A 17134-nucleotide genomic window follows, 5' to 3' on the forward strand; every position below is an offset into this window, starting at 1 on the left:
TTTTCAAATGAGTCAGCTCTTTGCATCAGGTGGCCAAAGTATTGGAGTTTCAACTTCAACGTCAGTCCTTCCAATGAACACCCAGGACTGATCTCATTTAAGATGGACTGGTTGGATCTCCTTGCAGTCCAAGGGACTCTCAAGAGTCTTCTCCAACACCACAGTTCAAAAGCATCAATTTTTCGGTGCTCAGCTTTCTGTATAGTCCAGCTCTCATCCATACATGACTACTGGAAAAACCATAGCCTTGACTAGATGGACCTTTGTTGACAAGGTAATGTCTCTGCTTTTTAATATGCTGTCTAGGTTGGTTGTAACTTTCCTTCCAAGGAGTAAGTGTCTTTTAATTTCGTGGCTGCAGTCACCATCTGCAGTGATTTTGGAGCCCAAAAAAATAAAGTCTGACACTGTTTCCACTGTTTCTCTATCTATTTCCCATGAAGTGATGGGACCAGATGCCATGATCTTAGTTTTCTGAATGTTGAGTTGAAGCCAACTTTTTCACTCTCCTCTTTCACTTTCATCAAGAGGCTTTTTAGTTCCTCTTCACTTTCTGCCATAAGGGTGGTGTCATCTGCATATCTGAGGTTATTGATATTTCTCCCAGCAATCTTGATTACAGCTTGTGCTTCTTCCAGCCCAGCATTTCTCATGATGTACTCTGCATATAAGTTAAATATGCAGGGTGACAATATACAGCCTTGATGTACTCCTTTTCCTATTTGGAACCAGTCTGTTGTTCCATGTCCAGTTCTAACTGTTGCTTCCTAACCTGCATACAGGTTTCTCAAGAGGCAGGTCAGGTGGTCTACTATTCCCATCTCTTTCAGAATTTTCCACAGTTTATTGTGATCCACACAGTCAAAGGCTTTGGCATAGTCAATAAAGCAGAAATAGATGCTTTTTCTGGAACTCTCTTGTTCCTCTGCCTTTTCTAAATCCAGCTTGAACATCTGGAAGTTCACGGTTCACGTATTGCTGAAGCCTGACTTGGAGAATTTTGAGCATTACTTTACCAGCGTGTGAGATGAGTGCAATTATGTGGTAGTTTGAGCATTCTTTGGCATTGCCTTTCTTAGGGATTGGAATGAAAACTGACCTTTTCCAGTCCTGTGGCCACCGCAGAGTTTTCCAAATTTGCTGACATATTGAGTGCAGCACTTTCACAGCATCATCTTTTAGGATTTGAATTAGCTCAACTGGAATTCCATCACCTCCACTAGCTTTGTTCGTAGTGATGCTTCCTAAGGCCCACTTGACTTCACATTCCAGGATGTCTGGCTCTAGGTGAGTGATCACAGCATCGTGATTATCTGGGTCATGAAGATCTTTTTTGCACAGTTCTTCTGTGTATTCTTGCCACCTCTTCTACATCACTAGTACTGTGCATTTTCTTCTTTCTTTCTCCCCTCTCCTTTTATCAGTACTCTGTCAGAGAGAAGAAAATAAGAAAATGTGGGAGGAGGACCAACTATTATTAGAAGTTACCCCCAAACCCCTTCTCTACTAAAAGGAAATAAGCAAAACTAGTGTTTGTGGAACCCTCAGCACCTGAGGACATATAATCATGCTATCTGCAGTTTTCTTGTCTTCTCTCAAGCTCTGAGCTTGATCCATATCAAATTCTCTTGGTTCAAATATTAAGCAAAGTGTACTCTAGCAACCTTAAAAGAGCCTGTGAATGTATGGAGCAGGAAACTATCGATTGTGTAAATAGTCCCCGCATCTGATTGATTTTGTTGCTCCAGATATAGGTCACTCAGAACACTGAGATAGTGCTAAGCTTGGCTGGGATGGCATTTATTTAGAATTCAAAGACTATTCTCTGGCCCCAGAGAATGGACATTCAGCCAACAAGAAAACAGGTTGGTAGTTCAGTTGGGAAAATTCTTACTGGGACAGGGAATATTAGGCCAGTGTCTCAGCTGAGCTCTGCCTTTTCCAGTTATTCAGTCTCCATTCACCCTTACAGACCAGTCAGAGCTCGTCCATGAATCCTTTCTTCGTCGTCCGGTTTCTGCCAGCCTCTGAACTTTGGCAAAGCTTAATGACCTTACCACGCAGTTTAGCACCTGATTCTATTCACTGTCATGTGCTGGACTATTACAGTTACTTATCCTCTTCACTTGTCCTTTCAAGGGCAAGGACTGTCTCTTACCCTAGTAATCTCCAAAGTCCTAACACAGGGCACCTCTGGAGTATTTAATATTTTTTTTAAGTAAACTATCATATCAGTTATTCAGATATGAAAATGTATATCATAATTTTCAAACTTTTCTTTAATGGAATATAACCACTCCAAATTCTATTAGCTACTTAATTCTTTCCTGCTCTTCATTCTATTTCCTTTGCCAGTAACTCTCAAAGATTGAATAACATTGTAAATCTAATGTTTGGATATAGCATTTGGGAAATTTTCAATGTTTCCTAAATAAAAGCATGATACTAGAAGACTATAGATTTGGGGTTGGGGGGGGAACAAGTTTTGGAACTAGAAATACGATGAGCTTGGGAAGAGCCAACCTCCCCAAGTCTCCATTTCCTCAACTGTTAAATAAGCATAAGAATAGTATTTATTATCATTGTGAAGATTAAATGACTGAAGGTGATTATGGGACATGTAATAAGGATGCAGGAAATGGTGGCAATATTTCAGGGTATGGATATATTAGGAGAACACTTCAGAGCTTTGAGAATTAATAGAGCATGTCAGACTCTGAGGTAAGAAACTAGTTCTGGATTATACACTTGGTTGCTCAGACTGAGAAGGTTTTGGGAAGCACAGAGAAAAGAGGCCAGAATGATCAAAACCAGGGGGATAATCTTGTGGGGAATGTCTCACAGTTCTCATTCTGGCTACACATTAGCATCACCTTAGAAGCTTTAAAAGTAAGACCCTGATTCCCACAATCCTACCTATACCAATTATTTCAGAATCTCTAGGGGATGAGGCCCACACATTGAGATTTTTGGGGGTTTTTGTTTGGGTTGTGTGTGTGTGTGTTTTTAAAGCTCTCTCCAGGTGATTCCAATGATCTGCCAAAGTTGGAAACAACTGGACTAAAAAAAACTGAATTAATTCCCCCTGGAGAAGGGTAAGAGCTAGCCCTCGATTATATGAGGTTAAGAGAATCAACTCTTTCATTTCTGCTAATGATGAACCATCCTGTTTAAATTGCAGGCCAGTGGTGCTTCAGTGTGATGTGATGTGAATCACTTGGAGATCTTGTCAGAATGCAGATTCTGACTCAGTATCAGATGGAGGCTAATACTCGGCATTTCTGACCAGCTCCAGGTGGTGCCACTGCTGCTGGTCTGTGGACCATACTCTGAGTAGCCAAATGATAGATCCAAAATGGACAGTAGGAACAAAAATTAGAGAAATATTCATATTGGTAGAAGTCTTGAGATTTCTGAATATTTTTAATCAGTTAATATTTATTGTACACCAATGGAAGCTGAAGCTCCAATACTTTGGCCACCTGATGCAAAGAGCCAAATCACTGGAAAAGATCCTGATGCTGGGAAAGATTGAGGGCAAGAGCAGAAGGGGGCAACAGAGGATAAGATGGTTGGATGGTATCACTGACTCAATGGACATGAGTCTGAGCAAACTCGGGGAGACAGTGAAGGACAGAGAAACCTGGCATGCTACAGTCCATGGGATCACAAAGAGTCAGACAAAATGACTGAACAACAACATGTACAAAATATATTTTGCAATCTTTTAAGAAAAGATAATTCCCAGCCAGTTTTGAGTGTGAAGACTTCCCTAAAGTGAAGGTACAACCTCTCAAACAGAGCCAACTTCTCCACCAGGTCTAGCAGTTCCAGTGCCCAAAGCCCACTACACCATCAGAAGCCAGCAAACTGTTTTAGTTTCTTTTATAAGAGAAGAAAAAAAGATGAACTTTCAGGTCAAAGAAAATGTTTTAACATATTAGTACATTTGACTTTGTAACAATGGGGTCTTAAAATGTAATTATTTTACTTCATCTTTTATGGAGGGAGTGACCTGTGAAGGCAAAAGTGCCGAGGCCCCACAAGAGTCCACAGCCATAATGTGGCTGTATGCGCTGTTTCAGTCCCAGGTAGTTTTAGGAAAGCTCATGAAGCCTGTTGTGGTTGATATTTGCATACCGATATTTACATGAACAGGAAATGGGGAAGACATAAATTGCCCCTTGACTGGAGTCAGCCCTAACACCATATAGTGTTCATCACTTCCCATGTGTGTGATTTGAGGAACAGCAGGGATGCTCCACTGACAAACACTGTTCTTCATCATCTGGTTTCTACCATTGGAGACTTTTTCCACCTCCAGAGCCAGTCTATAGAGGCTCACACTATCTAGAGGCCCTTCCTTGTATCACTGACCTTCTTTCAGCTCCAGTTCTTTTTGCCTTCCAGATCTAGGACCCCATCTCAGGAACTCATCAGGGGATTTTCTTCAAAAAGAAGAAAACATAATAATGAGATTCCATTTTATAAGAAACACCACTTCTAATCAGTTCCTAAAAATGTAAATGTAGCCATTCATGGCTAAACAATATCACTTTCATCACTATTATTCAATACATTAACCTCAACAAAAACTACTGATTGTTTTACTGTCTGCTACTATAGCCATAAGTCACATGATACTACTTAATTAAAATGAAATAAAATCTAAAAGTCAGTTCCTCATTGCACTAGCCATGTTTTGAGTGCTCAATAGCCACATGTACCCATTGGACAACACTGATACAGAACATTTCCATCATTGCAGAAAGTTCCATTAGATAGTGATGTTTCAAGGATTTCAAGTAAAGAGGGGCTCACCCTTCCTGGACCCTCTGAAATGCAAGGCCAGTTGAGGAAGTGTGCAGACTCTAGCTCAGGCACATTTTTGATTCCTATTTGTCAGCTGGTTTCCAGCTGCCCAGATCAACAGTTTCTTTCCTCTTTTCTAAACCAACCAACCCAGGCTTTCTAGAGAACCAACATTTTGTTGAAATTCCCTTGCCCTTCAAGAAAGCTAGCCTTTTTTGACTTGTGAAGGGCATTAAATTCTATTCTTGATCCATCCAAGGAACAGCAAAGGTTTTTCCCAGGATCTCTAACAGCTTTTATCCTAAAAAGTGATTGTTTATTTGCATCACTGGTTTGTTTAGGTTTTATCCTTGTAAAATGACTCTAGCTGTCCTCAAGTTGTTGTTGACTTCTTAAATTTTAAGCTAACTCCAAGGCCCCTTTTTGATCTCCCAGGCAGTTCTGTGTAAGGCAGGCCAGCTGGATAGTGCCCCAAATGCATGTGTCTGTAAATCTCCCATCATCAGCAATCTTGCTTCCAAGAGCACTGCTGGAGAGCTCAGGTATGAGGTGCAGGGCAGAACAACTCACTATCTAGTATTTCTCCAATCCCCTAACACCTGCTGAGTACTCACATGAAAATATTAAATCCCAAGTCTTCACAGTTATATAACATAAGCCCTGAAAAAACAGAGTTGATAACTGAGACTCTAACACCACTTTAATTAGGTCGGGAGGAGATAATACAGGTGGGAAATAATGTGTGAAGCTGTCACATGGACTGTAATTATGTCTAAGACTTCTGGTGACATGACAGATGGTGAGAACGTAGCTTCAGTGTTCTGCACATGATGTCATTTGGAAGCCTTAAAAAGCACGTATAGCTTTGGGCAGCTATTACTCATTAAAGAGGATTGAGATCCTGTTTTTCCATTTACAAAGGGCAGGCAGAGGAAGGGAAAAGACAGGAAAATCTATAAATAAAATTAGTATGAATCAGTGCCCCCCCCAAAAAAAAGTTTTATAAATATATTTTAACTCAGTTTTTTCACTCAGACCCATTTGATTGCTCCTAATATATAACCCAACAACTAAGTTTGGAATCTTGCCACTGAAGAATCCAAGAATTATTTAATAGCCTGAATTAAATGTCCTGGAATTTCTGAATCCAACTCAAAAGACCAAGATAGTTAATGCTAAGTGTAGTGCACAAGAACTGTTTTATTGTTGCTATTTTTGATTCTGCAAAGACTCCATCCCCATTCACCACTGAAGCTGGATATTCTGGCAGAGCTTTTTCTTTGGACTCTAAGGAGGTAGGTAGGGCAAGTAAGCTTATGCAGGTCCTGAGACTCCAACTCAGATAAAGAGACTTAAGAATCATCCATAATGTACCAAGGAAAATTGAAAGACTTGGGAAAAAAACAGAGCCCAAAAATAACATGTCTTTAATTCTTCTTGTTTTTCAATAATATAGTGTCCTATCCAGAGCCCTGCCATAAAAGGAAGTTGTTCTATCAAAGAAAATGTCTTAAATGATCACTTGCTGACATTATTGCATAGTGTAAATAATTCATTTTTAATTTTGAAAAATCATTTCAGCCATAGATGAGCGTGGGAAGCAACCATGACAGACGTGATGGACAAGCTCAGGGCTTCCAAGATGGCCTCTGCCTTCTTCTAGACCAGGGACCAGCAAACTTCCTCTGTAAAGGGCTGAATAATAAATACTTTAAGCTTTGTGGACTGGATGGTCTCTGTCAAAACCACTCAATTCTGTTACTGTAGTACAAAAATAGTGAGCCGCAATATGGAAACAAATGAGCTTGTCTGGGTTGCAGAAATCTGTGTTTACAAAAGTAGAGTGGGCCACATTTGCCCCACAGGCTGTAGTTTGCCTACCCACTGCCGTAGACCACTGGAATATCATAGGGAGCTTTAAAAACCACTGAAGTCTGGATATTGTCTCAAATATGGACAATTATATTTCTGTAAGAAAAGCCACACTATGACAAAGAGTCCAAAATTTAACTATAGCATTAAACTATAGAAATTAAAATTTAAGCTATAGGGAAGAAAAATAAAACAGACATAGTGTAAGGAAGAAAACAGAACTTTCCATCAGTTCAGTTCAGTTGCTCAGTCACGTCCCACTCTTTGCAACCCCATGGACTGCAGCAAGCCAGGCTTCCCTGTCCATCACCAACTCCCAGAGCTTGCTCAAACTCATGTCCATCCAGTTGGTGATGCCATCCAACCATCTCATTCTCTGTTGTCCCCTTCTTCTCCTGCCTTCAATCTTTCCCATCATCGGGGTCTTTTCCAACAAGTCAGCTCTTTGCATCAGGTGGCCAAAGTATTGGAGTTTCGCTTCAGGATCCATCCTTCCAATGAATATTCAGGATTGATTTCCTTTAGAATTGATTGGTTTGATCTCCTTGCAGTCTAAGGAACTTTTAAGAGTCTTTTCCAACAACACAGTTCAAAAGCATCAATTCTTTGGCACTCAGCTTTCTTCACAGTCCAACTCTCACATCCATACATGACTACAGGAAAAACCATAGCTTTGACTAGACGGACCTTTGTCAGCAAAGTAACGTCTCTGCTTTTTAATATGCTGTCTAGGTTGGTCATAGCTTTTCTTCCAAGGAGCAAGCGTCTTTTAATTTCATGGTTGCAGTCACCATCTGCAGTGATTTTGGAGCCCAAGAAAATAAAATCTCTCAATGTTTCTATTGTTTCCCCATCTATTTGCCATGAAGTGATGGGACCAGATGCCATGACCTTCATTTTTTGAATGTTGAGTTTTAAGCCAGCTTTTTCACTCTCCTCTCTTACTTTCATCAAGAGGCTCTTTAGTTCCATAAATTTCCATAAATTCTCATTAGTACATTCCAGAGGTATAAAAGAAAATAATGTGTATATCAAATAAGAACAGGAAGCTATGAAAAGGGGACAGAGGACAAGAAAGTATATTTAGACATGAAAAAATAAGGTAGTAGCGTTTAAAACTTCAACACAAGGTTGAAGATAATGTTGAGAAACTATCCCAGAAAGTTTAAGAAAAGGCAAATGCTGGAGAAAAGGGAACCCTCCTACCTTGCTGGTGGGAATGTAAATGGGTACAGCCGCTAAGGAAAACAGTGTGGAGGTTCCTTAAAAAACTAAAAATAGAGTTACTGTGTGATACAGCAGTCCCACACCTGGACTTGTATCTGGAAAAGACAAAGACTCTAATTCAAAAAGATGCATACACCCCAATGTCCACAGTAGCACTATTTACAATAGTCAAAATACAGAAGCAACCTAGGTGTCCATCACCAGATGAGTGCATAAAGATGTGGTGTATATGTACAATGGATAATACTTAATAATAAAAAAGAATGAATTATTGCCATGTGCAGCAATATGGATGGACCTAAAGAATATCATACTAAGAGAAGTCAGACAAAGATAGATATTATATGACATCACTTAAATATGGAATCTAAAAAAATGATACAAATGAATCATATATAATATACATACAAAACTGGATCACTTTGCTGTAAACCCAAAACTAACACAACATTGTTAATCAACTATACTTTGATTTTTTAATAAAGGCAAGTGCACAGAAAATATGAAGTAAAAAATAAAAGTTTTTAAGGATTAAGCTCACATATTCAACATACTACTAAAAAAAGCTACAAGAGAAGAAAGAAAGGAGAGTGAAAGAAAGTATCAAAGATACATTTTTTTTTAAGCTCTGAATTCAGAGAAATATGTCTACTTCTAAAAATTTATCCTAAAGATATATGACTCAGATGAGGCACACAAGCACCAGAAGGCACTGCCAGGCCCTTCAGGAGCAGCGGCCAGGACTTTAGGGGCACAGCCTCCTGTTGAACGGTGCAGAATGTCAAAGCCTGGGAGCTTAGAGCACAGAGACCAATGAAGACAGGAGTAGTCAAAGATGCTTCATGGAGGAAGTAAGCCTTGAAGGATGATAAAGGCAGAAAGGAGAACATTATAAGCCAAACAGCCAGTAAGAGAGAAGACATGGATCCTAATGAGCATGCAGCATTCAGGCAAAGGTGAGGACAGTAGTCCATCTAGATTAGAGATACCATATTAGTTAAGATTAGGTTTGGCTGCATACAACATAAAACTCAAACAACAGTGGTTTAAATAAGAGAGAGGTTTAATTTTCTTTCATGTCAAGGGAGCCCAGAGAGACAGTGTCCTCATCAGCTTCATCATCATCCTGGCCTCAGACTCCTTCCTTCTTGCTTTACAATCTTTACACTTCTTCCAGTCCTCAAGGTAGCCTCATAATTGCAATATGGCTACTATAGCACCATCCATCATATCTATGTTCCACATAGCAGGAAGAAGGAAGGAGCAAGGGAAAGAGGCATACCTCCCAGATCAACCACCCTGTTTTGAAGCTTCCTGGTATCTATACCCAACAACCTCTACTTATAGCTCATTAGCTACCACTGTCAATTACAGAAGGCTGGAAATGTGTAGGCTTTTTAAGCTGGGCACACTGGTGTTCCTATTAATACAAGATTTCTAGAAGAAAAGAAGAAAGACTGTTAACCATCTTGCTAAGTGATTAGGTTAAACTGTAAAGGTTTTTGAAAAAAAGGCAGACAAAAGAATTTACATTTGAAAAGGGGAGAAAGAAATTAGCAAGTTACCTATCACTCATAAAAAATAGGTAAAAAATTGAATAAACAGAGTTTTAAAAGTATAGAAGAAATAAAACTGAAAAATAAATGAGAAACACACTAATAGATACTTCTTTTTGAGAGTAGATAATATATTAGTTACACAATGAAATGAATATACTTAATATTATTGAACTATACACCTAAAATGGTTAAGATAGTAAATATGTTAGATGTATTTTACTACAATTAAATTTTTTTTTAATTTTAAGTAGCTAATTTCTAATTCTGTAGTTACATATCTGAACTTACAAAAATGTGTGGCCCAGCTCCATTCAGAAACTTTGAAATTTCTCCAATTTTCTAAATAGATATAGTAACACTTCACCGTGTACCCCTTAAACTACCAGTACAGAGTAGATTTCTGGTCTGCCTGTGACGACAGAAGTCAGCCTTTGTCCCTTCCCACCCATATACTCAAGGTGCCTCGAACATACCACTATAACAATAGCTACCAATTGTGCTTTAATTGCTAATCATGTTGCTGGTTAAGAGACAATGCTGAGTAGAAAGAGCAGCCTTCGTCATCAGACAAACCTGACTTTCCCCTTGCTATTTTCCTCTAGCAAGTTAACTTTCAAGATGTGCTTCAGTTACCCTTAGTGTGAAGAACATAACAGGAACCTTACATGCATTTTTGAGACTCTGGTGAGGACTGGAGCTAGTACTCAGCCAGGACTTGGTGAAATGGTAGACTTCATTATTGTTTATGTCTTCCTTTCTGGATTCAAAGGTCTTCTGAAGGACAGGGCATGTCTCACTTATCTTTTTGTGAACCCCTAGTATCTAACACAGTAGCGGATGCCTTGACAAGAGCCATTTCAGCAGACAGAATTGTCAGCTGATAGATGCGTGAAAGCTCTAAAGCCAGCAGCACACAGGCCAGCCCACACCAGGGCAGTGAGTGTCACTGGCGCCTGGCAGTGCCCAGAGTCAGGAGGGAAGCAGTGGGGACTGAACCTCCCCAGGGGCGTTAAGGGACATTGTAGAATTCTCCTTGTGGGACATTTGAAATGCTGAGATTCCAGACACCTAGCGACTGTTGCTTCTTTTCCTTTTTTATGCGTCATAGTTTATAAATATGTTTTACATTAACGATGTTTCCTTTCTGTGCACTGAGGCAAGGTATTCATTTTAGAGTGCTTCCTGACAAACACCCCACTCTCAGCCCCTTGCGGGATGCCGTGATGCATTCAAGCCTGACCAGTCCCATCTGTGTTCCCTCCTTTTGAGAATCCACCTACATCAACATCTTCCATGGATGGTTGTGATGTAAGAAGCACAAAGGCTCTGCATAAGCTCCCCAGACCCACCCTTGTTTAATATAAGTCAAATTTCTAAAGCACAGGGCACCACGCCCTAATCCCTCTGGTTGCAAAGCTCTCTGTTCCTCTTGTCCTTTTATCTTTTGCCTCACCCCATCTCTTGACATTTGCACATGGGAGCATCAGATTGCAGGGTGGGAAGGGAAACGATCTGATTTCTTCTGTGTATTCAGGAAAACTACCCAGAAGCAGGGTGTGCCTGGCACGCATCTTTGCTCAGTGTATTCCCTTGTCGGGCTGTGGTCACACAGTTAGGCAGAGCCAGCCATGCTTTTCGACAAATCACCTGAAAGCCTCTTCCCCATCACTCATGCCTGGCCCCTACACCTGGAGGTACTGAGTCAGCAGATGCTGGGAACATCCTGAGTATGTGTAGTTTGAAAGTGCTCCCCAGGTAATTCTGTTAGGTTGTTCTCCAGTTCTGCCCTTGGGAAATACGTGTTCCCCGCGCTTCCCTTCTGAAGAACTACTGTTGGCATTGCTGCCTGAAAAGCCATTTCCTCACCAGCCACTGGTCTCATTCACCAGTGCTGTAAGGAATTTCACTATGGACCACAGCCTCAGAACCAAGACTACCACTGAGGCTTAGTACATACCAGGGCTCTTATACTAACTTATTTAACCCTTACAACACCCTGAAATACTTGTTTTACCAAGAAAGTAACTAATAAGTGGTAAAGGCCAGTTTTAAACTCAGACCATACTCGTAACTGATACTCTTCATGGCCTCTTGCAGTGAGTTTGAAAAGCCCTCAGAGGTCATATACTTCGTTATGGTCAAACTAACCCCCATCACCATGCTGACCGATCCTACCTTGGTCCATCTGGCTCCCTCACCAGCCCCAGTCTCCCCATCTCTTTGGTCTGCTCAGCCACATAGCTTCTAAAAACAGTATTTAAGATCTCAGTGTTAAAAAAAAAAAAAAAAGAAAGAAAGAAAAAAAAAAAAAAGATCTCGGTGTTTTTCTACTGATCTCCTAAGTCTACTGATCTCCGGTCTTAGCTCAGGCTCTGCTTCCAGAAATGTTCTTCCATGCCAAGCTCGATTAGGTAACTTATCTACACTTCCCTCTTGTTCTGTGCATTTCTTGATCACTAAACTTTTTATGCAGCATCGCGACGGTCTGTGTCTGCTTCCATCTCCCTCGGCTGACAGTTCACTAAGGTCAGGAGTATGTTTCAATCATCTCTGATTCTCTGACGCCCAGTACAAAATCTGGCAGAAGCAACAGATCACCATTTGTTTAATAAACATTGGCTTCTGGGGGGTGGGGGGCATCTCAGGGTCTTCTGTGACCTCACAGAACTGTCAAACTGTACAGTTTTCCAACTTGCCATATAAATGATGGTTTGCATTTTAGTTGCAGCAATAAAAATCTTTTTTTTTTAAAGAATAAATAAATAAATAAACATTGGCTTCAGTGTTACCTCCACCCCTCACCTTACAGAAAGAGCTTGTCCATTCTCCCCTGGAGTCTTGGGTAAGAAGGAACATCGTCCAAAAGCCCCTTCATCTCTAGAGACTACAGACATATTATTTTCGTCTTTTCCTATTTTCCCTTTCAAACCCTCACCCCAATACACATATATTTTTTTATGCCTAAAGTGCCAGGGACACAAAAGTCTTGCTTAATATGCAAAAGATAAGCTCCCATTCAACCTCCAACTTTTCTAACAGACAAGTCACCTTTATCATCCTTAAATCTCTTTCCCACCCTACCTAGACTTGTTGGTAGGGGACTTACTGCAACAGGTGAAAATGGGGCCTCAGGACTTCTGAATGGAGGCTCCAAAATGTAGATGTGTGACAAATGGAAACATTTCATAGCCATCTGCAACCTCAAGGTTGTAGATACAAACTCTCTTGTCTTTCTCTTTTAAAATGCTAGGTCTTTGGAACTGCAGTTTGTGAGGTAGTGAGAGATGAGCAGGAACAGCCAATGGAACCACCCGGTGGTCAAGGAGCTCAATAAGCCAAGGAAGAAGGAACAAAGAATGGCAGGTGCTTTTCACAACTTCTCTGTAAAACTTTGCATCTGGTTTTATAGGTGACAAACATTTTTTATGGTTTCTACTAACAATTTTATAATTTCTATTGATCCCTAGAATGCTCATGATATACCCAGATTACTAAACATACTATCAACAAATCTCATTGTTCGTCACTTTCTCCCAGCTCCCCTGCCCCCATCATGCGTGTAGCTCAGGATCTATTCGTTCTGCCAGTCACTTCAGCACTGTTAAAACGTGCCACAGGTGGCTCAGACAGTAAAGAACCTGCCTGCAGTGCCGGAGACCTGGGTTCAGTCCTTGGGTGGAGAAGATCCCCTGGAGAAGGGAACAGCAACCCACTCCAGTATTCTTGCCTGGAGAATTCCATGGACAGAGGAGCCTGGCAAGCCACAGTCCGTGGGGTTGCAAAGAGTCAGACACGACTGAGCGACTAACACTATAACACCCAAAATGGCTTTGAAACAAATACAGAATACCATCCTTAAAACATTCCTTAGTAGAAAACACTGCATTCTTCCTTCACACAATATGAGCTGTCTTAAGAAATAGGTGAAGAGCACTTGAGAGAAGGATGGATGTGGTGTCCCACAAAACCTTTAACATGCTGCTGGGTGACTTACACCTTTGATACTGACTACATGACGAATGGTATAAACCATAATAAGCAAACATTACACTGCAAGATTAAAGCCTCAGTGGGAAAGTACCATTAATCACACCAAACACGTATTTGCTTTTTTTGTTGGCATCAAAATGTAATTGTTTCTGTATAGTTGAACATACCTCGTGGTACAATGCTGAGCCAAATCTGTGTAGCTGGCAACATAAAAGGAAAGCTTATCGTCTTTCATCCATTGTATGAATGTGTTTTCCTCCAACCAAAATGATCATCTTGCATTAAAGTTTATTCTGTCCTCCTCTATCTATGTTGCCAAACCCAGTGCTTCAGGTTTGAGTAAGTACAAAAGAATGATCTATGTTTGTCCACTGGGCAGATTAAAGAAACGGCTTCTTTAATCCGGAGGTAGAGGGAACGAGGTCACAGACATATTTGAGAATTTGGAAAAAAGCTCAGATTTTCATCCTAAAATAATACACATTCACTCATATTCACCCAATTGTGAATTTACTTTTCAGGAGGTTCTTAGCCCTACCAAAGCCCTACTCATGGTCCACAGGTTAAGAACTCATACATTTGAACAAAAATTTCATAGGGTACAGAAATTAAATCATTTGCATTTCTTGGTAGCAATCCTATTACCTAAGATTAAATATGACAACATTTTAAGTAGGATTTAGTAATAAACCAGTTTTTAGAAAGGAGCTTTGAGGATCCTTCCCCTTTTGACCCCTCACAAAGAGCTTGTCCATAAATATCAGCAAAGCACCCATCTGATAAGGGGGTATTACAGAAAAATATATAAGGAACTCATACAACTCAACAGCAGAAAAAGAATAATCCAATTAAAAAATGGATCCAAATAACATTTGGATAGTATTTTCCCAAAGACGTCATCCAAATGGCCAACAGGTACATGAAAAGGTGCTCAGCATCACTCATCACCAGGGAAATGCAAACAAAAACCACAGTCAGAGGGTGAAACTGGGAAAGCTTAAGCTGAATCAACTCTGAATATTCATAGGAGCTCCAACACTCTGGCCACATGGTGCGAAAAGCCGACTCATTGGAAAAGTCCCTGATGTTGAGAAAAATTGAGAGCAAGAGAAGGGGGAGAAGGGGGAGACAGAAAATGAGGTGGTTAAATGGCATCACTGACTCAATAAACGTACGTTCGAGCAAACTCCAGGAGATAGTGAAGGTCAGGGAAGCCTGGCACACCTCCATTCATGGGGTCACAAACAGTTGGACATGACTGAGTGACTGAATAACAACAACAAAAGCTGAAAATAGGATATCTGCATAATCTCAAAGTATCTCGGAGAGGACACTGGCAACCCACTCCAGTACTCTTGCTGGAAAATCCCATGGACAGAAGAGCCTGGTACACTGCGGTCCATGGGTCAGACACGACTGAGCGACTTCACTTTCACTTTTCACTCTCATGCGTTGGAGAAGGAAATGGCAACCCACTCCAGTGTTCTTGCCTTGAGAATCCCAGGGACGGCGGAGCCTGGTGGGCTGCTGTCTATGGGGTCGCACAGAGTCAGACACGACTGAAGTGACTTAGCAGCAGCGGCAGCAGCAGCAAAGCATCTCTCTTAAATATTTCTCAATTACAGTGCTCGCTTCGGCAGCACATATACTAAGGTTGGAACGATACAGAGAAGATTAGCATGGCCCCTGCGCAAGGATGACACGCAAATTCGTGAAGCGTTCCATATTTTTTAAAAAAAAAAGAGAAAAAAAAAATATTTCTCAATTACAAAGGGAAAAATAATAACCTAATGGTAGAGAAACCTGGCCTGCAATGCTTTAATTAACTAAGCGAGCAAAGCTAAAGTCACCAGTAATAAGACATATAGACATCATGAACACCTGACATGGCACTCTGAGAAAGACACAAGGTCACTTGTGTGATATTCTTGCTCAAAACTCGTAACCTGAATCTAATCATGAGAAAACATCAGACAATCTCAAATTGAGGCTCATTCTACAAAATAACTGACCAGTCTAAAGTTTCAAGGTCATGAAAAACAAGGAAAGTAAAAGTCGCTCAGCTGTGTCTGACTCTTTGCAACCTCATGGACTATACAGTTCATGGAATTCTCCAGGCCAGAATACTGGAGTAGGTAGCCTTATCTCTTCTCTGGGTTATCTTCCCAATCCAGGAATCAAACCCAGGTCTCCCTCATTGCAAGTGGATTCTTTACCAGCTGAGCCACCAGGGAAACCCAAGAATCCTGGAGTGGGTAGCCTATCCCTTCTCTAGCGGATTTTTCCCGAGCCAGGAATTAAACTGGGTTCTCCTGTTTTACAGGTGGATTCTTTACCAGCTGAGCAACCAGGGAAGCAAGACTAAGGAATCATCACAGATTGGAGGAGATTGAGGAGACACAACAATTAAATGCAATGTGGGGTCCTGAATTGGACCCTAGAACATAAAAGGAATATCAGGGAGAAAACTGGAGGACCTGGCATGTTCTCATTAACAGCCCTGCACCAATGTTCATTTCCTGGTTTTGATTGTTGTTAACTTTGGGGGAAGCTAGAAGCTGCACTATTCCTAAAACTTTTCTGTAAAACTAAAATGACTTCACAATAAAAACATGATAAAATAAAAATCCTAGGGTTTTGAAGCCTTATGTCCTTGAAGCTTCCATTTTTACTTAGTTCTCAGGCGAGAGCTAGAGATGTCATTCCTTTGTTTAGCCCTGAGGGAACAAGCCACCTTCCACTCTAGTAGCCCTACTCTCCTCCATCTCAAGTCTGACATTTGCCTCTGAGGATTCAGCGTTCAAGCAGCAAATATTTATTTGTATCTCCTTTCTGCCAGACCCTACACTTAAGGCAGGTATGGCTCTGTCTTCTCACAGCTTACTTCTTCTCTTATCCATTCAACATTTCGTCAATTACTATTTAAGTGAGTCACCACTCAGATTTTAAATACTGTACTTACCCCTGTCTTTCCAGGATGGATCTAAGAGATTCATATTTTTATCTCCTATACTGCTGAGAAAGAAACCCAGAGGAGAACTAATCCATGTTACTATTTGGACTATTAATGTAACAGTTTATATTGGTTGAGCTTAACATTATCATGAGTGTTCCTCTGACTATCAAGTGACCCTCATGTTCTGTTTTCTAAGAAAATCTATCATTGATCACACAGCTTCCTTATAGCTACAACAGAGACAATGTTCTATTTACAAGAACAACCAGTTACCTGAGGTTCTTTGCAAGAGCTTGATGTGTTCACCTTTTAATGACTTAGATTCACCACATCTGTGGTTAATTTTTTTTTTTTAAGCAGCTTGTTCTTTTGTTCCCCTCAGCTTTACTGAGGTATAATTGACAAATAAAGAGTGTATATGTTTAAGTTCTACAGTGTGATGACTTGATATACATATACAGTGATTACTACAACCAAACTACATAACATATCCATCACCTCACAGTTATGACCTCGTTTATAATTGTGTTTTATTTGCATTAACTTAACACACTTACTGCAAAAACAGTAACTTTGATAGAGTAATAGTACCAACTTCAAAGTTGTGAAAATTAATTAGTATATGTACATTGGTGAGAACAATGCCTTAGTAAGCATATTATTAGTATTAACCATTATTATCTTTCTTGTCCATCATTTTCCAGTTTTGATCACTCTT

General features: G+C 40.4%; 1 non-coding gene across 1 annotated transcript; it reads left to right on the forward strand.

Annotated features, from left to right (window-relative positions):
* The first annotated feature begins 15084 nt into the window (after positions 1 to 15084).
* On the forward strand, positions 15085 to 15191 carry LOC122684017. Its single transcript, XR_006337913.1, has one exon. It is a non-coding gene; the product is annotated as a U6 spliceosomal RNA (small nuclear RNA).
* The last annotated feature ends 1943 nt before the right edge of the window (positions 15192 to 17134 follow it).

The sequence above is a fragment of the Cervus elaphus genome, chromosome 25, assembly GCF_910594005.1.
Source record: "Cervus elaphus chromosome 25, mCerEla1.1, whole genome shotgun sequence".
NCBI lineage: Eukaryota > Metazoa > Chordata > Mammalia > Artiodactyla > Cervidae > Cervus > Cervus elaphus.